Genomic DNA, 27184 nt, shown 5'->3' with positions numbered 1-27184 from the left:
GCCATAGAAGGTTAGTCTCATGCTCTTTGTTATACCAAAGTCTATCTCTAAGGTTTACTGCCCATCAACTTATATGTCTTCATTCTTATTTTTTTATATTTAACTGACACATTTTTGCTGTTTTAAACCTCAAAAGTTAATTCCTTAAAGAAAAAAAAATCCAACATCAACAACAAAACATGTGGCTCTTGATAGCACAGCAGAGCTGTGCAAAGCATGTGCTTCCCTTAGCAGATTTGTTTGCTATAGAAAATCCGTTTGGGTGTAAAACTGGGTCCAATTTCTGTCTTAGTAGTCTATAGGAGAAGAACTAAATCTAGACTTTAGTCTTTGTCAGTCTCTTCAAAAGGAACTCTATTGTTTACTATGTGTCATTGGGTTCTGAACTATCTACCTCTCAGCTTTGAAGTGATAATGTGGAAAGTGCCAGTCAGATGAGGGAAAGAGTGGTTGCAACTTATTGCCATTCTGAGCTCATTCAGATGATGTCATACATCATGCTACTGTTGTCAGGGTGACTTTACAGTTCCTGGTGACACAACTCAACTGTAGAACACCTTCCATGGAGACATAAAGTCCCCAGAGTCCAGTCATCAGCAACACATGTTTTGTGTGTGAATGTATGTGTACATATGTGTATACATAATTGGAACCTTATTTAGATCGTTGATATAACTAATACAGGGATATTAACTTTTATCAAATAGAAGCAAACAGGTATATAGTGACTTTTCCTGACATTTTAAAAAAATAAAGTGAACAGTCTTCACTGTTAGTGACTAGTCAAAAAGGGGTTTCAAGGTCAGGCAAAGTACATAAAGAAGAAATAAAGAAAAAAAGGAAGAAAAGAGAAAGAACAAAAGGAAAAAAGAAGAAAGAAGGAAAAGAAATGATTCAATAAGACTAAAAGTATCCATGCAAACCCCCCAAAACAAAAACAAAACAAAACAAACAAAGAAACAAATGCCCACAAATAAACAAGCAAACAAAAACATGGAGACCATTTTGTGTTGACCAGCAAACCTTGGCATGGTGCCTGCCCTAGAATGTGGTTTATATACCCAGTGATCTGTCATTGCAAAATGAAAAACAAAAGAAAACAAACAAACAAACAAACAAAACCAGGGTTTCCATTTGCCACAGGTATAAGTTGCAAATAGAGTCTTGGGTTGGGGTTGGACTTCACATTCTGAGAGAAGAGAGAAAGATCATGAAGTTGGGGTGGTGGGGATGTTGGGGAGGATCTGAAAGGAGTGGGAGGGAAAATATACTGTATGGGAGAAATTTAAATAATAAGTTTCAAAAAAGATGTTGCAAGAACATCAGGATCGTTAAACAAAGACACTGACAACAATCGCTGTTTGCAAAACAATTTTTATATGGTTCAGTTCTACATGGCTAATCTAATCCAGTTGGGTGTATGGTTTCCGTTCATAAATCATACTCACAATTCGAACTACCCTCTTACTTATGGGAAGAGTTCCAATCCACAAAGTTCATTATCATAACTCTCAAGGTTTGGAATTTCACTGTTTATGTTAGAAGTTTTGGGTTTTAACCATAGAGGGGGCCGATGGCTGATTGTTTCATTTCAATGCTATAACGCAACCCTCTTCCAAACTTACCATTGTGTTAGCATTCAGCCCAATATCTCCCAGCCACAAAAATGTAACTGATAATTATCTCAGGTGGTTCAGATGTGTTGTCGTTTGTTGGAGGTTTTACTGTTGCCTTTTGTTAACAAAAAACCTAAATTTCCTGAATTTTTTCCATACAGAGCTTTAAGATTCCAGGATTAACTTCCAGAGAGACCCTGAGTGTTACATATACACCAGTGGTCAGCCTGCTATCCCAGCAAACCTGAGAGTACAGAATTTCTCATTTGCCTTCTTCTATTGCAGTAAGCTGGTCTGTCACAACTCACTTGGAACACAAGGTAGATCAATAGTCAGGCGAATAATGCATCAACTGCAGAGCCTGCAATGAAATCATGCATTAAATCTCTAAGAAGGAAACTGAGTCAAAGTGGGATTTACCTTTGAAAGGTTCTTATATTTTACTTATGTAAATTTGGAGTACATTAGATATGGATGAGTTCCAAGAATCAGATTTTTTGTGTATTGGCTAAACAGTGCTTTCCCTAAACTGGGCACTATCTGAAATTAGTAGTGAGTTGAATATGGCTTACCATCTCAGAATCAACAACAATAACAAAATAATAAATGGTCTTGTGTCATCTCCATTATTCTTGATTTCTTTGTTTTTGTTTTTACTTTAAAAATCCATCTTCATAGAGGTCTGGGAAATCCATTTAATTGTTTCTGTTTGTCAAGTTCATATAACTTATCACATAATTTTATTGGCAGACTTGAAATATTCGATGTGGTTTTCTTCTGACTCTCCATTTTTAGGGTTTGGGCAACATGAAACTATAACTTCAGCTATGTGGTTGTGTACTAGTACATACTCCTCCCCTTGTTTAGGAAGGCTCCTCTCCTCACTATTGCTCATGCACTGTTGGATTAGAGAACTGCTACCATGCATCCTATAGTGTTTCTATTGGAACTCAGTAGATGTACAAAGGGTACCACCTCGACTATTCTAAGTGTTGTTCTGATTACTTTAAGTAGGGCCGTTATTTTCATCATATGAATACCCAGTGCTGGTTTGGATTGATTTCCTTTTGAACCAAGAAGAACGAACATGTGACTGTTTTATTCCTTGGTTATTTTTCATTCCTTCTGAGTGATAGAACTTGGCCGCACTGATGGAGTCTAGTGGTAGCTTCTCATGAGTGAGAACTCAAAAGCACATGAACTAAATCAGATTCTCCCTATTGTTAATCATCTCTAAATTGCACTCCCTGGTTCCTGGATCTTCTATCCCCATCTGGAGTTAAGCTGATCCACATGGGCCTTGTTTGTCTACTTGGTCGTCACTGCTGTGATGTTTTGAAGGCAAGTCAGACGGAATACTTCTCAGAAAACCTTGTGATGATTCTAATCTGTGTTCCTTTTCTGTTCTAATGCTCTAATACTCTGTTCTATTTCATATTTGTTTAGCATGTAGATATTGCTTAAATCATTCTTTGTCTAGTTTTCTAAGGTAAAAACAAAAGTTGTGTATCTTTGGCTTTTTTTACTGTATACCACAGGGTATCAATAAAATGGCAATAGTTGTAATTTTTGTGTTTTGATCACATGTAGCATTTCTTTTTTGTTTGTTTGTTTGTTTGTTTGCTTTTTTGTTTTTTGTTTTTGTTTTTCGAGACAGAGCTTCTCTGTATAGCTGTGGCTGTCCTGGAACTCATTTTGTAGACCAGGCTGGCCTTGAACTCAGAAATCTGCCTGCTTTTGCCTCCTGAGTGCTGGGATTAAAGGCATGTGCCACCACACCCGGCAGCATTTCTTAACAAATATGAATAAAGAAGTCTTCAAAAACAAACAAAAAAGAAGAAGGCAAACTGGAGTGCTTCTTTGTCCTTGTATTTCATGCCATACCTTTTCTGGGTTGTAAGATACAACTGTGATTCATTTGCCTACCATATAAAGTTACTCCGTACATACTGGAGTTCTCTTTCTACAGTTCCTTCTTTGCTACAATGCCTGGTAGTCATGCTGTTCCCCTAAGCACTTCTCCACACACCCGACAGCTAATTGACCATACTGTGTTCCCTTCTTCAAGGATTCTACGTCCTCTCTTTAAGCCCCAAATGAACTTCTACTCACCCATTGGCACCAAGTGTAAGAAGGCTGTGCCTCTGAGAAGTTTTATCTAGTGATCTTAGACAGCACACTACCCTTCTTCTCTGCTGTGTGGAGCATAGGCTCTTTTAAGAATTGTGAGTTTGGGCCGGGCGGTGGTGGTGCACGCCTTTAATCCCAGCACTTGGGAGGCAGAGACAGGCAGTTTTCTGAGTTCAAGGCCAGCCTGGTCTACAAAGTGAGTTCCAGGACAGCCAAGACTATACAGAGAAACCCTGTCTCGAAAAACTAAAAAAAAAAAAAAAAAAAAAAAAAAAATACACAGAAGTGGATGCTCACAGTCAGCTATTGGATGGGTCACATTGCCCCCAATGGAGGAGCTAGAGAAAGTACCCAAGGAGCTAAAGGGATCTGCATCCCTATAGGTGGAACAACATTATGAACTAACCAGTACCCCGGAGCTCTTGACTCTAGCTGCATATGTATCAAAAGATGGCCTAGTCGGCCATCACTGCAAAGAGAGGTCCATTGGACTTGCAAACTTTATATGCCCCAGTACAGGAGAACGCCAGGGCCAAAAAGGGGGAGTGGGTGGGTAGGGGATTGTGGGGGTGGGTATGGGGGACTTTTGGTATAGCATTGGAAATGTAAATGAGAAAATACCTAATTAAAAAAAAAGTAAAAAAAAAAGAATTATAAGTTTGGGCAACAGTTGATTCTATGGGTTGGTCATCTTTGATATGATATTTCCCTTTGTAACCATAACTCTTACCCCTTAATGTTTTTATTCCTGATGCTGATCTCATAGGTTCACTCACAGGAAGTCAGTCCGTGTTGCCAAAGTGTATCAACAGCATATCAATGATATCTTGTGTTTTACTCTCTAGTGCTTAGGTGGCGTTCCTCTTCTGAGCACTGTTTTGGCGTGGGAGAATACTGTAGTAGGATGTCTGAAGCTGTCCATTTCTCTGCTTAGTCTTGAACATGTCCTCCAACATGTGCACTGTGTGTCACTTTGTTTATCTACAAAATGGTAACTGAGTCATGTCAGAGGACATCTTTTTATATCTAAGATCCTATGTCTAAGGCACATTTTGTGGATTCATAAAGCAACAAGTTAGTCTGGAATTTATCTCCAGATGACATATGGGAGATTTTTCTTTTTTTGCTTTTCTGCTGTCCTATCTAATTGGTCTAAGTCCCCTATTGACCTCACTTTTGGTACTTCAACTGCAGTGGGTGTTGATGCCACAGCTGATGGACTGTAACGTAAGAGGCATGAAATATGGTTATTTCCTAAAACTCATTTTTCTGCTTTTATATTTTTAAAAAATCTTATAGCTGTCTCCTGAGAGCCTCTGTCAGTGCCTGGCAAATAGAGAAGTTGATGCTCATAATCATCCATTGGACAGAGTACAAGGTCCCCAATGAAGAATTTAGAGAAATACCCAGGGAGCTGAAGGGGTCTGAAGCCCCATAGGAGGAACATCAATATGAACCAACCAGTACCCCCAGAGCTCCTTGGAACTAAACCATCAATCAAAGAAAACACATGGTGGGACATGTGGCTCTAGCTGTATGTGTAGCTGAGGACTACCTAGTCAGTCATCAATGGGAGGAGAGGTCCTAGGTCCTGTGAAGATTTTATGCCCCAGTATAGGGAAATGCCAAGACTGGGAATGGGAGTGGGTGGGCTGGGGAGTAGGGGAAGGGGGGAGGCGATAGGGGATTTTCAGAGGGGAAACTAGGAAAGGGGATAACATTTGAAATGTAAATAAAGAAAATATCTAATAAAAAATCTTACTTGGATATCTCAAAACAAAATTTCTAGCATCATAGTTACGGTTTCATACAATATTTCTGAAAATATTTCTTTTAGGGACTGAAAAGACCCAGTTAAATATTAGATTTTTTTTGTGATTTAGCCTACACAGAGTTCATGTGTGCAAGACCTTAGGTCTCTTCATTCCATGATACTCTTGCTGGTAATGGATTGGCCAAGGAGACCAGTACCTCAAACTCTGTTAAATAGCTCATGATCCAAACCTAACAAATGGCCTCATGGTGAATTCTGGCTACAGTGACAGCAGGTCATCATTAAATAAACCCCATACATGCATTTTTTTAAATTATTACAAAGACCTATATTAGATATGGCTCCCAACTTTAAAAGCTCCCTTCTATAATATGCATATTAAATTGTTGTGGTAGAAATATAAATGCAAATTATCTTCCATTGTGGAAGGATTTATACCTCATCAATATCAGGCTGTTGTTGCTTTTAAAGTAGAGAGACAGGTAGAAATAGAATCACTGTCAGCTATTAAAAAGAATGAATTTATGAAATTCCTAGGCAAATGGATGGACCTGGAGGGCATCATCCTGAACGAGGTAACCCAATCACAAAGGAACTCACACAATATGTACTCACTGATAAGTGGATATTAGCCCAAAACCTAGGATACCCAAGATATAAGATACAATTTGCCAAATGCATGAAACTCTAGAAGAATGAAGACTAAAGTGTGGACACTGTGCCCCTTCTTAGAATTGGGAACAAAACACCCATGGAAGGAGTTACATGGACCTTCTAGAGACTGCCATATCTAGGGATCCACCCCATAATCAGCTTCCAAACGCTGACACCATTGCATACACTAGCAAGATTTTGCTGAAAGGACCCAGATATAGCTGTCTCCTGAGAGACTGACTATGCCAGGACCTAGCAAACACAGAAGTGGATACTCACAGTCAGCTATTGGATAGATCACAGGGCTCCCAATGGAGGAGCTAGAGAAAGTACCCAAGGAGCTAAAGGGATCTACAACCCTATAGATGGAACAACATAATGAACTAACCAGTACCCCGGAGCTCTTGACTCTAGCTACATATGTATCAAAAGATGGCCTAGTCGGCCATCACTGGAAAGAGAGGCCCATTGGACACACAAACTTTATATGCCCCAGTAAAGGGGAACGCCAGGGCCAAAAAAATGGGAATGGGTGGGTAGGGAAGTGGGGGGGAGGAGGGTATGGGGGACTTTTGGGATAGCATTGGAAATGTAATTGAGGAAAATACGTAAAGAAAAAAAAAAAAAAAGAAATGCCTCACGAGCTGCGATTAGGGTGCAGTCAGTAATGTTGCCCTGCATGCAGGAGGCTTCCATTTATTCCCCACACTACATACAAATACAGACAAGGGTATCACCTGCCTATAATTCTTCTAGCCCCTGGAGAACAAAGGCATGGCGATTAGGATTTACAGGAAATCCTTGACTACATAGCAATTTCAATGACAGCTGAGGCTACAAAGTACCCTATCTCAAAAATACACAAAGAAACAATCGAACAAACAAAACAAAAAAGAGCAGAAGGTTCTAATAGAGTAGGTCTTGAGTATTTCAGTTTAAGTTTCAATAACATTAGATTTCTTTTTCTTATTACACTGGCGATAACTTTAAGAAGCATTTGATTATATTTTGGCAATGGCATTCTTTGGAATATGTGTCTCAGGTGACTGGGTCATTATTTCTTAACTACTGTCACAACCAGTCATTTAAAAGAAAATAACTGCAGTAGTGGCAAAAGCAAAGAGGGGAGGCAAATCATCCCCAGTGGGCTGTGACCCGAGTGCTTGTTTTACTGTGCTTCGTCTAAGGAAGATGAGTATGGGAAGACCTCTTTCCATGCGGAGCACCAAGAGTGCAGCCCTCACTAGAACATGCTGACACTTCTCCTTACCTGGACCTGTGCCTCCTGTGTGATAGACGCAGCCGTGCTCAATGCTCCACCCAGCACCTAAGTCCCAGCTGGGCTAAGGAAAATGACGACCCATCACAGCACAATGAAATGACTTCTTCAAATGGCCTCTGTGAGTCCTGTAAAAAATAAAAATAAAAAAAGAGCTGCTGTGTCCCGAAAAAGGAGGATGCAGGTTCTTTAAATGGCACTGTTTTTAAAGGACATAGAGCTGGGGCATATATATTTCCATCTTGAGATCTATGTTCCTAATATTTCTGAATTAAAATTGAGGCAAATGGGTAACTCAGGTTTCATTCAGAATATTATTAATATCATATATCTAGTAATTCAGCCATTACTTTCACTTACCTTCTTATTTTGTAAACTTCTGCGTCTGTGTGCATCTATGTCAGGGTACCTACACATGAATGCTTTTTCTCACAGAGACCAAAAGGAGGCAGGGCCTTCCTGTGAACAGGAGTTACAGGTGGTTTGGAGCAGTCCAATGTGCTGGGAACTAAATAGAAGTTCCCCGGAAGTATAGTTCATACTTATAATAGCTGGTCCACTTCTCTGTGAGCATTTTCTTCAGTTGACATGACTTTTGATTACCTTCATGGCTCCAGTTTCCTCATGATATGTAACAGGGAGCTAGGAATCAACTAAGGCTCCCCACAGTCAGCTTGGAGAAGCTGCCGATTTTGACTAAGTTTACTTGAAGAGCATGGGTATTTGGGTAATTTCTCATATGAAGACCATGGGTATTTGGGTACTTTCTCATAACCCTGTGGATAAACAAGTCAAAATAAAGACCTGTTTTCTAAGCTCAATGATAATAAAATATTCTCATAGGGCTCACTGTACATGGAAAAGAACTCACAGTAGCTTTAAGCTCAAGCATAAGATGGAGACTGCTGGAAGACAATTTGTGGGCATTGTTCTGGGCATAAATGCAGTGAGGAGAATCCAAAAGCGTAAGTTAAAGATCACAAAAATAAACCAAGATGATTAGTTAAGACCGAAAGCTACAGCATGGTAATAGCATGACCTAACAAAGCAGAGAGAAAGGCCAGAAAAGGTACAGTATGTCAAGAAAGTATAAAAACTCAAAAATAGTAAGAAAGAGAGAAGGAAGGAGGAAGGAAGGAAGGAAGTAAGGAAGGAAGGAAGGACCAATAAACCCAAGCAGTGCAGTTTGGAACTAGGACAATAATCTGAATAGACATTTCTATAAAAGACATACACATTGTAAATAGGGATATAGAATGCTCACCATCACTGCTCATCATGAAAATACAGATCAAAATTTCAATAGCAAATTAGGTCACCTGGGTTAGGTTGGATACCATCAGAAAAAAAAAACAACTAGAAAACTGAAGTAAGCCTATGGAAAAGGGGGGGGGGGTGCATTCTATACACACCTGGAATATAAATTAGGACAGCCATATGCGAAGCAGTACAGCAATCCGTCCAAAATCTAAATAAAGAGATATTTGACCTAGAAGTCATGCTATTTGGTGTATGTCCAAAGGAAAGGAAATAAGTGTATTAAAGATCTCTGAGTTCTTCCACGCTCATTAAGTGCTGTTCCTAAAAGCCATGTGTATTGATGGGTGAATGGATAAAGAAATTGTGGTATGTATACAAAATGTAATGTTACTCAGCCATAAAAGCAGTGAAACTCCTGTCATTTGCAGTAATGCAGACATTCATAGAGAACATTATGCAGAAAGAAGTAGGCCTAGAAGAGAAAGATAAATACTAGTTGTTCTTCTTTATGCATTTATGCCAAGAGTGTGAGTCTCTTATAAGTGAAAGGAACATCATGATTACTTGATGTTTAGAAAAGTTGAGGAATAGAAAGATGTTTCTTAATGCGTGGAAACCCTAGGAAGACCTGAGGAATGAACCTAGGTGCTCTATAGTATGGGAGGGTGACTGGGTTCTAATGATTTACTGAATTCCAAAGACCTCCCAGAGAAGATTTCATAAACAGTAGATGTTTGAGATTGAGAGATGGGAATTACTGTCATCTAATCCTTACATGTTGAAGATTATTTTGAATTGTCACTTTATAACTAATCAAAAATTACACTCAATGTGTATCAATTAGAAATTACCCTTCCCCCAGTATAATGCACAGACAAATGCATAGCACTTGAGCTAGTTAGGATGGCGCTTCTTCTTTTTTGTGTGTGATGTTTGTTGGTATGTAAGTTGCTTTCCCTTCTGGTTACTTGGCTGGCAGAGAATGCCTCTATATCACTTTAAGCTTGGACAGTCTAACATCCAAAAGACATTTTGTTGACCTTGGAATCGTTTTCTCAGGATCTCTTTCATACTCAAACACAAATGACAACACGTTCTCATGAGTTAACTGTAGAAAACTGTATTTTCTGGAAAAAAAAATAAAACAAATAAAAACTGGCATACCTGAAGGACACATATTCAATTCCTGAAGCATCTAATGGCATCTATCTATCTATCTATCTATCTATCTATCTATCTATCTATCTATCTATCTGAGTGGGGACAATTTGATGCTGTCTGGCTGGGTAACCTCTGGAAATACTATGTGCTTTTTAGATAGATTAGCAATTGTGGATCTTCTCTAGCCATTAAGTCACAAAGGTCAAAGGGAGATGGTGATAACAGAATATAGGTACAAAGACATTTACAGCATCCCCGACTTTTTCAAGTAAAGGAGGTAGATTTGATTTTGTATAATAAATGCATAGATGAGTTGGACTCAATATACATTAGCTGAAGATGTATAGAGAGCTTTAGTATGAGCTAGCTTTAACTTAGAACAGTGATATTGATCAAACTTTATGGATTTCTGGAATTGATTAACAAGTATATCAGTGTAATTTTGCTAAATTTTACTAGTTAATAATGAGGTCTTGTGACTGTGTGCTGATGGCCTTTGTATTGTTTTGGCAAATGGACACAATAATTCCATGAGGGTGATTGTCTGAGTTACTTTCACTGTCTAAATGAGGATATTGAAACTTATATTTGAGTGAAAACTCTGTCTCAAAACTGACCCATGGGATACTTATTTGATTGGGATGTAAATTTTAAAATGACTGTAGCATATCCATTTTCATCAAGAACCATGTTGTGAGGTAGGGAGAGCTGGAGAGATGGTTCAGAGGTTAAGACTCAGTAGTGTTTTCACAGAGGACACAAGTTCAGTTCCTAGCACCAACAACAGGAAGCTCACAACCGTTTGGTATTCCATTTCTAGGAGGTCTAACATCTGTGGGCTACTGCACTCACATGCAAGTCCCCTACCCCAATCTGCATCAATGTTTATCAATGGACACATTGAAGGGAAAGCAGTGCAAATCCATATGTGGCCTTGAAAGTGACATCACAAAAGAAGCATTTGTAAATTTTGTATAATTAAATGTTGTTTATATATACTCACAGTGTGACTAGAATATTTTATATAAAACTATGAATCATAGTTAAAAAAAGAATTGTGAAAATGCCTATTTTTGATGTTTTATTCTTATTTTATGTTTTTTCTATTTTCTGTAATAAAACTATGAGCTTTATGATCAGTAAAGCTCACTATGATCACTGAAATCTGCACTAAATATAATTATTTATCTCATGATTAGAATTAAACTCTACAGAAAAGAGGGTTAATGTTGATTTTACATTTTCCTTCGTCTTAAAAAGACTGAACATTTAGAGAGAACATGAGCAAAAGGGATTTATTTATTTATCATTTGGATAATGGGTAGATTAATTTTCTTGGGTGATAAGAATTTCCTGGCTTGTTCTCTCTTAGACCACATCAACTAAACTATAGCATGTCAGTCAATCATCTGGGTGATACAGGTCTGTGCCCTAATCAGAGGATGCTGTTGAGACCACCACCACCTGAAACACACACAGGCACCCAGCAGGAAGCTTTGCTGATTGATGCTATCGTAAACTGGTATGCTCTGGAGGCAGATGAGGCCATGGGGCTACATAGTTCACTGTGACACTGATGCTTTTGGGAATCCAGCCTGTTTGTAATGAGCAACATACTGTCAGCAGAATTGCCAGATGTTAGAGTGATGTCGGAGGCCTTGCATGGGAATGATTGCCAGATGTGAGGTGGTATTTGCCACCTCTGCCCACATTCTATTGGCTAGGCTACAATAACATGGACTTACTTAAACTAAACATCAAGGAAAACTGGGAAATATATGAAAGCATACAGGTTGGGTGGTCATACAACATGGGTATTCATGCAACAGGGGTCATGCTACTTTCACCTCCTAGGCCATCTTTCTTTGACCTTTGCTTACTTATTTTTGCATGTATGTATTTGTGTGGCATGCACCTGCATGTATGCATACTTGTGTGCATTTGTAAATTGTCCTTTTTGTTTACTGACTCAGGGTCTCTCACCTGAGAGCTCCCATTCTGGTCTGTCAGAGCATAACCTTGTTCTGGGCCTCTTGTGTTTATACATCTTAAGTCCTCAGATGGCCTGCAGCTGATATGATCACCAGGTGTTGACTTGGGTGCTAGGGATCTGATCTTGGTTTTTCACATTTGCACAGTAAGCCCTCGATCCACTGAGCCATCTTCTCAACTCTGACCTTGCCATAAAAGGAATGATATGTCAGTATTCAGTATCATCATAGAAGCGATGTACTGCTTTAACATTATGTTTTCATGACTTACCAATGTCTTCTTTTTATAACACATTGATCTAAATGCTTATGTGCAGCTGCAAAAGTACAATCCTCTTCATCAGTAAGTAACTGATGACCCAAAACATATCTCTGAGAGCTCTGAAAGGGTACTGGGTCGGAGGAGAGCTACTGTTGCATGCTTTACCATGGTTAAAGCTCAGTTGGTAGACATTATCTCCTATTCCATGCTTTTAGACACTGGAGAAACATGTTTCTGTCCGAGGTTCCCTACGTGTTGAAAACACGTGTGAGCATAGAGGCTCACTTGGTTTCATTATGTGCATCTAGAGCTTCAGACACTGTTTAGTCATAACAAATAGACTGTAACGCTTATTATTGCTCCTGTAGTGCTTCCAAAAGCCAAGAAGCAGTGCTACTTAATTTATGATGGAGAGGAGGGCAAAAGGGGTGTTGCATATTCATGTAATGTTTGCTTCAAGTGCACAATTACTCAGTTACCCTAGTGGTGCAGGGGTGACTGGGCATAGTCTCTGGCAACCTGAAACTCAACTTTTCTTGTTTTTGAAACCCTCTACTCACTGAATCATTTACTGTTGTTTTTAACGAATCAGCTTAGTGTCTGCAGGATGCCATGATGTGACTGTACCGAGGCACTTCTAGGTTCTGTGACCTTGTTTTTGGAATGTCATGTAGGAGAGAGGCTGGGCTTTGTCAGCATAGAGCAGCAACCAAGGTCACCTTCAGGGAACTTCTCCACTCTGTGGAGGTCTGACTTGTGTTTCCTGTAGACAAGTCTCAAAAAGGATTGCTGAATGAGGCCTCCCAGTATACTCTAGTTGACTCAGCTCTTATCAGTTGTGCTTTAAAATGTAAACCATGTTTGAGGGCAGATTATAGCGAAGGGGGGAAGTCTTAGTGTGTAAGTGGGGTCAGGGGTGGGTGTTTGTTTCACATCTGAAATCCTCTTTAGAGGATATCTGAAAAGGCTGCCATATTGTCACACAGCCCCTTGGGGTACACCTGTTCCCGAGAAGGGGAGCAGATGGTAAGTGTAGGAGATTGAGGCTGGGCCTGATGACTCATCTCCTCTGTCCTCCAAATTTTACCATAAACTGTTCAGCAAACAATTTTTCTGAAATGCTCTAATTTACTGAATTTTTTTCCACTTCAAAGATCAGAAGTTATAATCTTTTTTTTTTCCTATCAACTTTCAAATATATTTGTCTCCCTTTAACCTTCTTAAGCTCTAGTCTTTGTATATGGAAAGGGAGAAATGGTAATGTCTGCCAAAGGCTCTTAGACAATGAAACTTCAGATTATAAAAGCCTGTTAAGTTTCGAGTGCGATTATTGTTTAGATAATGTTCAACATATTGTGAGATATAATGGCAAACATGCCCTGGCAGCCCACACCACCTGCCCACCCATTCACCACTTCTGTCAATCATGTGCTCACATCCAGCTTTCTTTTGCAGCGTCCTCATAAACCATTTTGCAAAATTATAGTGGTACATGCACAAATAAACCTAGGTGCCTGCTCTTAAGAAACATAGGAGCTGAGAAAAGCTGGAGAAACTTAACCTGATACACTGCGTTAGTATATTTCCTATTAGTGTAACAGAATGCCAAGAGATGGAGCGGTTGATAAAGAGAAGATTCTTCAGCTCAGTTCTGAGCATGGCATCGGCAAGAGATTAGTCTAGATCTTCTCACATATCATGGAGAGGCAGAGAGCTTCGTCTGGGAGAGGACACGCTTACATAATAAGCTAGAGTCAAGGGAAGATCCGAGGAGTGCTCCTTGCTATCTACCCTCTGCAGAAAACTAACCTGGATCTCGTAGGAGAAGGCCCTCAGTGCTACACCACTAACTAGGTAGATGTCCTTAAAGAGCCCCCAGCTAAGTGACATCACTGCCAACACAGAACATTGGAGAACATGTTCAAATAGTAGCAATCGAGAATGCTCCCTAGCTTTAGCCCCTTCCCAGGTCTCACATTCTGCCACGTGTTAGGTTCACAGCAATCCAATAGTGCCTGCATTTAAAACTGACTGTGCGAGCATACTTACTTCCTTTTGCTTTCAATGTGCTGCCTGGAACGTCACAGGAGCAGCCTGAGCAAATGCCTCTACCAGATTAGCCTGGAAGTAAGCCTGTAGTAAATTTTCTTGATCAGTGATTGATATTGGAGGGACCACCCTATAGGCAGTGGTACCACCCTGGACAGATAGTCATAGATGGTATAAGAAAGGAGGCCGATCCTGTGGCTGCTCTTCTGGAGCCAGATGAGGTGCTCAAGGAGTCTGTCCTGCCTTTCTTGATGTTGGACATGGAGGAGGTAGGCCTGAGTCTGAAGCTCTTCATCCAGACCCTCGAAGCCAATGCAGGCCTGGAAGAGTATTGGCTGCAGAGCTGCTCCCCATTCCCTCTGCTCTTCAGCTTGTGCCAGCTCCTGGACAGCTTCAGCAAGTTCTGGCAGCTCCCCCGGGAGAAGCGCTACCTCACGCTGGACAGCAAGGATCTTGTGACCCACATTCTGGAACTCCTCTGTGAGATCGTGCTAGCCAACACAGAAACCTTCTCCCCAGACACCTGGGCCAAGTCCCTGTCCTGGCTCCACCGCAAATTAGACCAGCTAGATTGGACTGTGGGCCTGAGACTGAAGAACTTCTTTGAAGGCCACTTCAAGTGTGAGGTGCCAGCTACCCTTTTTGAGATCTGTAAACTCTCTGAGGCCCAGTGGACCTCACAGGTCCACGAAGGGTATGGGCCTGGCACGGGCCTTCTCGCCTGGATGGAGTGCTGTTCAGTCTCCAGCAGTATCTCTGACCAGATGCTTTCCCTTCTGCTGATGGATGTGGGCAATCCCGAGGAGGTCAGACTGTTTAGCAAGGGCTTTCTGGTGGCCCTGGTACAAGTCATGCCTTGGTGTAGCCCCCAGGAATGGCAGTACCTTCAGCAGCTGACCAGGAAGCTATTGGAGAAAGAGCTTCTTCATGTCCCTTACAGTCTAGAGTATATTCAGTTTGTTCCCCTGCTCAACCTGAAGCCTTTTGCTTCAGCTCTCTGTTCTTTCTTTGAGAGTGTTCCAGTTTCTCTGCAGCCAGAGCTGTTGTAACTGGCTTCCTTTGGACAGTTGGAGCCATGTGGTCACACTCCTCTGTAACAGTCTGACCAGTGTCCTGGATGCAGTCAGGTTGATGCAGTCAGTGGGTCCCTGGGCCCAAGGACAAGAAGGGGATCTTACTCAGGAAACCCTGTTTGTCTATACCCAGATGTTCTTTCATGTTCTGCATATCATGGCCATGCTCCCTCAGGAGGTCTGTGAACCCCTCTATGTGCTGGCCTTGGAAATCCTTACTGCTACGAGACTCTAAGCAAAAGCAACCCTTCGGTCAGCTCCTTGCTCCAGAAGGTAGACGAGCAGCACTTCTTAAAGTCTATCACCAAGAACATTAGCCCTGAGGAGCGGCGCCAAACCCTGCTACATAAGATCAACAACTTCTGACCTGTCGAGGGCAGAACAAAGCTATGCCTCCATCCACCATGGTGTTTCTGCAGGGCCCAGAGCTAAGAACAAACAAAGTTATGAGAACGTACACAGTGAAAGGAGTACAAGAGCAGTGTAAAGAAATAGTTTTCTTAGTTATTTGTCACATACTACTTAAATAAAATTCTCTTGGGTTTAAAAAAAAAAAGAAAGAAAGGAGGCTGAGTAAGCCATAGAGAGCAAGCCAGTAAGCAGCACTACTTCATGGTCTCGACATCAAATCCTGTCCCCTGGTTCTTCCTTGAATTCCTCCTCTGAACTCAATGAAGAGCTGTGATGTGGACCTGTAAACTAAAATAAACCCTTTCCTTCCCAAGTTGCTCTTGGTAAACACGTTTTATTGCAGCAATCGAAGTATCCTAACCAAGACAGTATTGCGCATTGAGGGCATCTTACCCTGCTTCTCTGATTGTTTCAGTTCTTGTGTGTCTATCAGCCAGGAAGCTATCTTTGATTATGTTATTGCATGTGTAAACTGTAAGAAATGTATACAACGTATATAAATGAAGATAGTCTCTAGAGTATAGGAGGGAGAAAAAAAAATGGCCTGAAATCCAAAGTACACAGAGGAAAGCTCTTTCCCTGAAAGGCATTTTAAGACTAAATGAAAGGCACCTGTATAATGCAGATATCTGATTGGAATGGGAGGAGGAAGGGAGATATGTAAGAGAATATTCCAGCTATATCCTCAATTCAGCCACATTAAAAGCTGAATTAGAGGTTGTAGAGAAAACTTCAGGCAGATCTAGGTTTGAATTTGACCATAGCCTTTTAGTAAATGTACAGTATTGTCTGGTTACTTTGCATAACAGCTCTCTAACTTTGAGTCTTCATTGGTAACGTGTCTGACATTATTATTACTTGAATTTAATGAGAGACCCTGTTTGGGGGCTTAGCAATAAGCCTGAATCCTCAGCATACAGACTTTTATTAGTATGGATACACACCACATTGCACCTTGAAAGTCTGAGCATGATGCAATAATATCATAATGTAATAGTGTCAACTCTGCAGTTACCAATCTAAGCTTGGTCAGATGAAAACAGAGCAAACCCACATGCCTACAGCATAGGGACAAAGATGGTTTTAACAACAGCTCTGTTGCTGTAGCTCCCAGAACTTGGTGATTGACTGCTTCAGTTTCTGAGGAATATGTTTATGAAGAGCCTATGGACCTTGTGGACCCTAGCCTGTATTGAGTACTGGCTCCAGATGAAATGGATCCACTTAGCTCTCTGGGTGCATTAGCTTGCATCTGCCCCTCCTCCATCCCCTTACCTTCACTCCTTTAGAACTTTGTTGCTCTGCCCTTGGTGTCTAGGTGGGACCACCTCATCACAGTGACCTATCAAGACCTTAAAGAACAATGTTATTTATTTTTATGTTACCCATCCCAAACTTAGATTTCAACAGTCATATTTTGCTAAAAAAGAAACAACAATAAACCATGACTTTTCCCTGTTTTGGAGTTGAGGACTTTGTTTCTTCTCTGTTCTTTCTCCTCACTGAATTTGTCTGTACAGCAACGAACAAAATATATTGATCTCTGGGGATATTATTTTTACAACTGAATTTTATCCAAGACTTAAGCATTCAGAATTAGGGCAGAAAATCCTCAATTCATATAATTTTCAATGTAACTTAGAAGGTGAAATTGATGTTTTTGGACTGGGCCCCTTCTCCTGGCTCACTTTTAATAGCTTCAGAGTGTGGTGGTGCTTGACAGAGAACTTTGAAGGAGGAAGAAGCACTCAAAGTGGTGACCTACTTAAAAGTGTCAGTGGATTGGAGCACTAGGCAAAAATACATAGTGACCAATACTGAGGACACAAACATGTCACTGAGATTGTCAGACACTTGCCCTGAGAATGAAATGATGACAGTGTATTTGAGTCAACGTAATCCTAGAACCAGTCATATGGGATTCGCCTTTCCCCACTGTTCCAAGTTGACTTGTCCTCATGTCCTTGGTGAAAGGCCTCGCAGGTTCTCAGTCCTACGTGTTTGCGAAATTAATTAGGATACCAAACTGTCTTTGCCCATATAAAAAAATTATCCCTTTCCCATTGGAAACATTATAACTGAAAATGTTACAGGGAATTGCAGTCCAGAGTCACCCTGCATTAGAACTGGTGGTACAGTGGTAACAAAACCCCTTACAGGGAAAGCCTGTAGTAGGAGATTCTTTAGAAATCCACATGACTGGCCATAACTCAAAAGCTCTGGGTATAACTGCTGTGTTTTTCCTTTCAGACATTTGAACTTAACTCCTGGCATCCTGATGAGAGTTTTTGTGAATCTAAATTATAGTAGCAGGGGAAGACTTCTGGACTTAGGATCCTGGATATTAGGTCTCTTCTATTTGGTATGCCCCAATTTTCCTTCTCATAACACCCTATCTTTATTATACTCATTCTTGTTGGATTCTATTTTACCAACTAGTGCTAATTCTAAGTGCAGTTACCATAGTGCGGAAGGGGCTGGGTGATGGTCATTTCACAGAGCTTCAACTTGTGCTGGAGTCCTAGCAGCCATGTTGGGCATGACATGAACCACTCTCAGGGAGTACTTAGATCAAATTCATAAATCATGCCTTTAATTATCACACTGACTGGAATTCAGTGGATGGTGAATGGAGGTGCATACAAGACGATTGCACAGTGAAGACGTCCTTGCTGCTCCATGACAGTGGAGTTCACTAGATAGCAGTGATAATTAGAAAATAGGTCAGTGATACAGTTATTTGAGTTTATATTCTAATTCCCATTTCTGTATAAACATTGGGGATTTTCTTGGTGTGGTTGAATATATATTCAATTTCTACTTATCTTCATGCTCATCTACGTAAGGATGATGGTGCCCAGAATAAGAACTTCCCCAGGATTTTCTCACTCTCATGTCACAGTGGCTTTGATCCCCGTAGTTGTATCTACACCTGTGGCTGGTGTATCCAGCACAAACCTTGCAGCTTAGTGTCTGTGGCTTAGTAGGAGATTTACATCCACAGTATTTTACTGCTTTTCCTAAGTAAGTTTATTCTTAAATGTAGTTAAGAATTTTGTTTTCTTTTAAAAATCATGACAGTAGATTAAAATATGGCCACAGTTTTGCTATATAGGAGTGTTCTGTTCCATTAGGAGTGGGAATTAGAGATCAAAGATCAGAGTCTGCCGGGCTGTGATGTAGATGCAGTGACTCATCCTTAGCCCTGAAGGCTGGGCATTACAATCTCAATTTCTACTGTGAAAGACTGAAGCTTGCTTAGTGAGAGCCAGAAATGTTTTTGGGGTTGGGAAATGACCTCTCTCATTTATGTCTGAGACCACAAGTCATGCTCTAAGCATTTTATTCTGTCAGAGTTGTGAGCTCTGCTCCTACCTTGCCACCAGGAAAAGTAGGACCATATTTTTTTTCCATGCTCTATGCCTTCTTGGTAGCCAGTCACTCCCCAGATCAATTAGGCAGCATCTACTTATAAATGTTTTGCTTGAAGAAACGTGGCAATGGGTCTTGTGCCAAAGAACAATGTTTTTTGCCACTAGCTTGAGCACAACTTGCTTAGTTTTCTCTTCTGACATCATTCCTCCAGATAGGACTCAGGTGAACTCCCACTGAAGATGTGACTTCTGGTTGCATGAGTATTTTGCTGGGTAAAACAGTCATGGTCCTGGCAATGCTCTGGGAAACCACTCCAACAGAGGCTCTGAAAGGGATGTTCTGGAATTTTTAGTAGGAAATTTCTCAGAAAGGAAGAAGTTCTGTATCCCCTGCTTCCAAAAGGACAGTGCCAGTGGATCAGACTTCATCATCCATTTCCTAGCTCTAGAAAGGCTATGTAGAGAACGTGACCACGGCCCTCTCCCAACAGCAGTAGGTGGGAACTCTGATGGACCACATGGTACCAATAGCTGCTTGCTATACTGTCATATACAATAGGGATATCAGGGACTTTGCTTTCTCTTTGTTCCCACCCTTTTCTCCATTCTTCTTCAGTCTTTCCATGCCCATTTTCTGTTATTAGTATCACTTCTTTTCTTTACATCAATATTTTTAAATTATTTTTGCAATCAGCACTGATTATAAAAAATCCCCTACCCACCCACTCCCCCTTTTTGGCCCTGGCGTTCCCCTGTACTGGGGCATATAAAGTTTGCGTGTCCAATGGGCCTCTATTTCCAGTGATGGCCGACTAGGCCATCTTTTGATACATATGCAGCTAGAGTCAAGAGCTCCGGGGTACTGGTTAGTTCATAATGTTGTTCCACCTATAGGGTTGCAGATCCTTTTAGCTCCTTGGCTACTTTCTCTAGCTCCTCCATTGGGAGCCCTGTGATCCATCCATTAGCTGACTGTGAGCATCCACTTCTGTGTTTGCTAGGGCCCCGGCATAGTCTCACAAGAGACAGCTACATCTGGGTCCTTTCAATAAAATCTTGCTAGTAGCCAAAAGGGGGAGTGGGTGGGTAGGGGAGTGGGGGTGGGTGGGTATGGGGGACTTTTGGTATAGCATTGGAACTGTAAATGAGCTAAATACCTAATAAAAAATGGAAAAAAAATCCATAAGGCCATTTTTAACCTAACAGGAAAATGCAACATACACACATATATGTTTACATGGATGGATGAATGATTTCTGATTCTCTTGATCATACAACAAGATCTTGGTATAGATTCTGGAATTTCTTTCTTCACTGTATTTTTAGAAGTGTCTCAGAGCAATAGTAACAACAGGAACCCTGACAGTGGGCACTTCCTGTACTGTAGTATACTATAGCTTTCAGGCTCTGAATTCTTATTAGCTTGGGAAAAGAAAGAAATTCTGTGTCTCACTTTCCCATCATTGAAATATCTTTATACTATTTTATAAGCTAGTTGTAGTGTGATCATAGGTAAACAAACAAACAAACAAACAAACAAAAAACCGTAATGCCTAGCCCACTCTAAGTAAACACACATATGACACAGCTGTAAATTCATATGTATTGTGATTGTTCAGAACAATACTTTTTCCCTGTTTTGAAGAGAGGAGAACATGTCTAAGAGTACAAGTGCTTAACTAGTCTTAGACTTGGTGCTATATCTAAGTCAGTCTTTATCCACCCTGGAATAACTGACATTTTGTTCTGCTTGCTTCCTATGGAAGGCAGCTAACCTCTGCATTATAGGACTTTTGTGAATATCCACATCCTTCAATCTCAGATGTTACTCTCATCCCATGACAATCAACCCCACCCCCAGAGGCAGGAAAACTGTCAGTGGGTAAAGAAGTTGCCACCAAGCCTGCTGACTTGAGTTTGATCCATCAGATGCACATGGTGGAAGGAGAAAACCAGCACATGGTCTTCTGATATCCACATTGTACCAGGCACTATCATGTGCAGATACACATGCACAACATAAATAAGTCAATGTAAAATATTGCCTGCACATAATACCATATCTCCTTAGGAACTGGAGCTCTGTGCTCCCTGCTATGCATGAGCTCTCATGCTGAAATCTAGTCTTGTTTCTACTCTGTTCAGTGTTCTTGTGATGTAGGAAATTATTTTACACACACACACACACACACACACACACACACACACACACACACACACAGATGAGCTAAGTGGTGAGGTATTCTTTCACATTAAAAAAGAACCTTTTTCTTTCCAACTTTCAAAGCTATATAATTACTTTAAATAATCAGCTTTGTGGGTGTAACCAAAACTCAACTCAATTAAAATAAATAATGGTACATAGCTAGGGCACTGTCCCTTTGCTCAGTGATTAAAACAAATATACATTGCTCTTCAGAATTTGCTCCTGAGCTTCATGGAAGCAGAGGAGGTAGGGCAGGCTGAGGGACATGACCTGGGTTCTTTCAAAGGTGAGCAGTAGCGGCTTCTCACTGAAACTGCTACATGACTAGGGTTGGGACACAAAGGGGAAAGGGTAGAGGGTGCTGTGAATGGACTGTTACTGTCTGAGGCTGTGGTCCTCTCAGGATTAGTAGAGAACTCTCTTTTCTGTTAATATATATATATATATATATATATATATATATATATTTTGTCTATATTCATGGGACCCATAACTGAGCTCCAATCTAACCAATACTAAAATGTTTGCATATGCTCTGTGTGCACCGTACCTTTAATCCAAGCACTTGGGAGGCAAGACAGAAGAAAAGGCAGAGACAGAGGCAGAGGCAGAAGGCAGGTAGAGAGGCAGAGAGGCAGAAAGAGAGAGAATGAGAGGAGCCAAAGGAGGCAGAGGCAGAGGCAGGGGCAGGGGCAGGGGCAGGGGCAGGGGCAGGGGCAGGGGCAGGGGCAGGGGCAGGGGCACGGGCACTGGCACGGGCATGGGCATGGGCAGAGGCAGACAGGCAGATTCCTGAGTTCAGTGCCAACCTAGTCTACAAAGGCAGGAGAACTACACAGAGAAACCTTTTCTAGAAAAACAAAACAAAACAAAACAAAACAAAACCCCAACCAAACAAAGGAACAACAACAAAGTTTATAGAACAGTAGTGTAGGAGGTTATATGCAAATACTGTGGCATTTTATTACTACAGATTATTCATATTAAATTATTTCATTGGGAATTTGATAAATATATGTATTTATAAATGAAACTTTGATCGTATTTACTTCACATTTATACTAAGTAGTTTCATTATATATATGTTCACAAATATATGCTATAGGCTACTTATAGAGAGAATTTTGACAATATTTACTCCTACAATCCATACTATATCATTTTATATGAGCAACTTGAACAGCTACTGATTTGGCAATCAAGAGCTTCCAGAATGAAGCTCTTACACATACTGAGGATTTACAAGACTTAAGGCTTGTTTTCAAAAGTAGAACAATTCCCATGGGAGGCACGACCTCCATAACTTTCCTTCTTGAACTGGTAGCATCCCCTCATCCTGTCACTGTTGGTCACTCCTGCCATCAGTGTGGAGCCGCTGTATGTGCACCATCCTTCTTGGGCAGGTCTCCTGTTGCCCTTCCTTTAAGTCATGATACAGCAATTGTTTGCCCATGCAGGGATCATCATACCTAACTTGATGAAACTGCTCATGTAGGTAGAATATTTTCTACAGTGTGCCCTTTACCACCAAGACTCTAAATATCTCATCCTTGCTGCTTCTGCAAGGCCTTTCCTCAAGTGGTGGCTGTCTGCTCGTCTCCATTTGCCTCTTCTTCTGTGAGGTATGGCGATGGAGGAGAAGGCTTATCTGCAGCCTTTCCTACTCATGTGGAGGTTGCTTCAAACCGGGGTGACCCAAGGCTATGTTCTCTGTGATAGTTGCCTCCCCCACCTGCTTTCTTCTTTGAAGTATTCTTATGTTCTAAAGGCTGCTGCAAGCCAGGATGAGGTCTTGGAGACTCTGTTATTATTTATCCTTGACTCTGAAGATTATGGATGCATGTTTCTTTGGCCAGTTCTCCTAGAATCATATAGTAACATCTAAGGAATCCCTTAACATTATATTATCATCTGGGATGAAGTTCATAGACGAGGGAAGCCTGGGAAGTCAAGGCCAACCTAAGGAAAGATACAGATCAATGTCGCTTGTGTCCCCAAATGAAGTTGTAAACTGGAACTCCAGACACAATGTTCAGTTTAGGTTTCTGGTAAATGCTCATATAAGGTAGATGCTAGATTCGATTTGGCTTAGGTTCCTGGAGTTTTTCTTAGCTTGTTTTGTTGCCATTTCCCAGAAGTGCAGACTTTACAATTCATTAAGAGTAGATGTTTTTAATTATATGATAAGTGTTGAATCAACATACACCGAATGTCTGCACACTAGAATAAGTCTTCTGCATTATTTATACATACTGCAAGCATACAAGTTACATTATGAGAATTAATTCCTCCAACTGCTATACATAGTGAATTCTATCAGTCTTTTTTTTTAAAAGGAGAATTAACAAATATATAAAACTAAAACAAAAACAAACTGGGTTTTAATTCATCCTAAAATAACCACAATTTATTCAATATTCTTAAACATTTAAAAAATCTTATACAACTCTTAGTCTGTAAGAAATGAAATGATTTTACTATGAAAATCATTTTCTTTATATCGTGTGGAGAAAATCAGATGAAGTGACAGTAATCCATGTGCTGGATTGAATGGATATGCCCCCCATAGACTTGATGTGCCAGGGTGAGGGGATACCTAGGAGGTCTCCTCCCTCTCAGAAGAGAAGGGAAGGGGAGATGGGTAGGAACTCTGTGGGGGAAAGACTGGGAGTGGGAGTCAGTTACCAGGGGAGGTAAAGTGAATTAAAAAATAAATGAATTGGAAAAAAGAATGAATTATTAAGAATTTAAAAAATAGGATAGATATTTTTGACTCATTGTTTATAGACTGGGAATTAAATGTCATGGGGCGCTGGCATGTGGTAAACAGTTTACAGCAGTGTGCCCCAGCAGAGGAAATAGAGTGGCAGAGAAAGCATCAATAGCTCTGGCCTTTCTTCGTCTTCATATGAAGCCACTAATGCCATCCTGAGCAGAACTATCTTCCTAATCCCATCTTAACTTCCTCCCCCAAAGTGCCCTCTTCAAATACCATATAACTTCTTAACATATATGGGCCTCCGTTTTCTCCCGTGTGAAGCATGGATAATAGTGGATTCTCTTCCATTGAAGTGTACAATTATTGCATTTAAATTACTTTAGGTGGTGCTAATAACACTAGGTGTAAACTCTTGTTACTAGACTTTTTTGAGATGTAAGGACTGACCCTGTCTAAGCACATTGGGAATCCATTCTCTCTACTTTAGAGACATGCAAAGGCTGTAAGTCATCCTTGTAATACTCTCATTCCTTCTCAGTCTCTTTCTTCTAAATACCACAGGGCTCGTAAGCCTGCTCTTGCACAGAAGTAACAGTTAACTCTCTCATCCTTTTTTTCTAAAGACAGACTTGTACTCTCAGCCATGAAAATGGATACGTGGCCAAGACTTGACATACCTAACCATCTGCTTCAAAGTTAGATGTCCCGAGGGTCCTTATGTGATGTCAGCGATCATGGCTCTTCTTGCAGGTGCTACATGCAATCATGGTGAAACACTCTCCCTTTTTCTCCTTCCTCCTGGGGCTGAGAATTGAGCACAGAGCTTTAAATATGCTGAATACAGTCTTTACCATTGGTCTATATTCCAGCCTATCCTTTTGTCTTACTCTTAACATAGCTAGGAGAACATGGAACATTTTTTTAAAGCACTAGTATAAACTCTAGAAGTGTACCCTATGTCCAGATCCCTTCAGCCAGGAAAAGGGTGCAGGCCACAGACTCCCTTTGTTCTTTCCTGCCACAGACATGTGGTCATGGGGATGCCCAGACGAAAATAGTCTAAGAAGACACAGCTTCTTTAAGTGTCCTGTGTTCTTTATAAATATAGCTCACTAAAAAGGTGCACTAATATTTCAAATAGACTCTGGAGGTCAGTTTCCAGAAGCTGAGCAGATCATGTTTTTTTCAACCAACAGCAGTCTGCCCTCGAGGAATAGATCTGCGACAGAGGAATGCAGGCCAAGCGTCCTCTGTCTTGTTGACACCTTTATTAATGTTCCGTGGTAAGAAATGAAATAATCTATTCATACAGGTCTCAGCTCAGCCTGGAATATACATCTGAAGGCCAGAGGAAGGGAGGGGGCTGAGTGGGGAAAAACATTAAAAGAAACAAAAAGAAAAAAAAAAGAAAAGAAAAGAAAAAAAAAAAGTCTGGTTGGTCTTTACAACCATAAATGGTAAAATTCACCCTGTTCCCCTGCCAGCCAGAAGAACAGTCAGGCAAGGTTTTGATTTACAGGAAAAGCTCAGCAAGGGCCTTGTGGAGAGAGCTTCATGCCTGCTATAAAAATGTGATTAGCTATAAAACAGAGAGATTTAACAAGAACATTTAAGCATAGGCAACAGACCTGTACGAAAATAAACAAAAACAGAAATTGCTGTCTGAGCCTTTAACCCCTTACTTTAGAGGCTGGGATTAGAATTGCTGTTTAGACTTGTGACTAATAACAGTTTCGCGCTTAGAACCAAAAGCCAAAGGGGAGATGACCTTGAAGTTTGCACTATGCTCATTCTGCTCACCCTCAGCGACTTTTCCTTTGGGCCTTGCATGAAGAGGAATTATCCACACCCCCTGAAACTGCTTCCCATGGCAGATTCTCCCTGGACGCCTAGGTTGGAAAGCAAGGGAAGCCAGTGGTGGTGGATCCCTCGAGGGAAGAACATTTAAAGACAACAGTGTCAGAGTGCACTGCTTTTATCTGCACTCCCCAGCTTGCTCTGTGTCAAGGCTGAAACAGCCGCAGCTTGGGAAGGACCTTGGCTGAATATACTCTGACTGGGCAGCTCTTTCAGACAAAGTAGCCCTCCCGAGACAGGCTGCAAAGGCTGGCGGCCCATCGCTGACTGTAGAAGAGTAGGAGAATACCTGTCCATTTTTCACCCACCACAGACAGGGTGATTTCTCACCAGTCGTCCCCCTCCTCCTCAACAAGACCGTCTCCTACTTTCATGTCTTCTTCGTGTGTGACCTGCTGAGCTCACTTAGAGTTTCCTGCCAAAGTGTGGATGGATTATTTACTACAACATAGACCACATGTCAGTGGCTACACCACTCGACTACAAGGAAACCCTTTCCACCATTAAGTAGTAACTGTCCTTTAGGGAGGGGTGCACATTTCATGTGGTCCTCTCTCATCCATGATGCAATTTTTAGTGGCCAAATTGTATGCAGAACGAAGACAATTTCTTAACAACTAATGAGAAAGACATGTCTGTAGGATTTCTTCACTGTGTGTCCATCGCTATGTCGAGTACGGTCTCAGTCCCTGCCATCACCTTTAGGGAGATTATCCCACAGCACTTAAGAGGCAGAACTGGAATTCAACGCTGGCCTTTTAGGCTCTTTTGCTTTGTGGAAGGCAGTGGAAGTTCTCTCAGGGAACAGGATGTGCACATAACCACTGTGTCTGACAGCAGACGATTTCTTTAACTATTAGTATGCCAGGTTTGAGCCTGAGACTGATTTCCTTGCGATACAGACACCCTGCAAAGTTTTGTTTCCTGTGGAAGAGACATGCCTCCCTAGAGCTGGGGCCATCTTGCAGACTTTTCTGGCATCCCTGGGCTTATCTTGCTTCTCCTTGCCTTCCTGAATACATTCCACTCAAGGCTCCTTTCATCCTGGGATGGATGATGCTCTTCTGAGATGGAGACACAGCCACTCGGCTGCACTTTCCTTGCGCTCCACCACTTATGAGAGGCCTGGGATCCATCACTACTACCAACAATAGATAACTGCAATTAAATGTTTCTGAAACATCAAATGAGATTATCATGCTTTTAAGTTGCCCTTTGAATTACAATTCTTCCTCCCACCAAATCCTATGCATGCATCGATTTGAGAGGATACAAGGGGATTATTGTGAATTAGAAGGGTTTCCAGATACAACCTAGAATCTTAAATACTATGTTTACTTACTTTTACCTGGATATAAAACCTCGTTT

General features: G+C 41.0%; 1 protein-coding gene and 1 pseudogene across 1 annotated transcript in view; both read left to right on the top strand.

The window, feature by feature from the left end:
• The window catches only part of Fbxl7 (F-box and leucine-rich repeat protein 7), a 355111-nt gene that overhangs the window by 151482 nt on the left and 176445 nt on the right, over positions 1–27184 (top strand). The gene's annotated exons all lie outside the window — the stretch shown is intronic.
• Gm6330 (predicted gene 6330) lies at positions 14367–15796 on the top strand (annotated as a pseudogene).

This window comes from Mus musculus, chromosome 15, assembly GCF_000001635.26.
Source record: "Mus musculus strain C57BL/6J chromosome 15, GRCm38.p6 C57BL/6J".
In the NCBI taxonomy this organism is placed as follows: Eukaryota; Metazoa; Chordata; class Mammalia; order Rodentia; family Muridae; genus Mus; species Mus musculus.
This window is presented reverse-complemented; position numbering and strand designations above follow the sequence as displayed.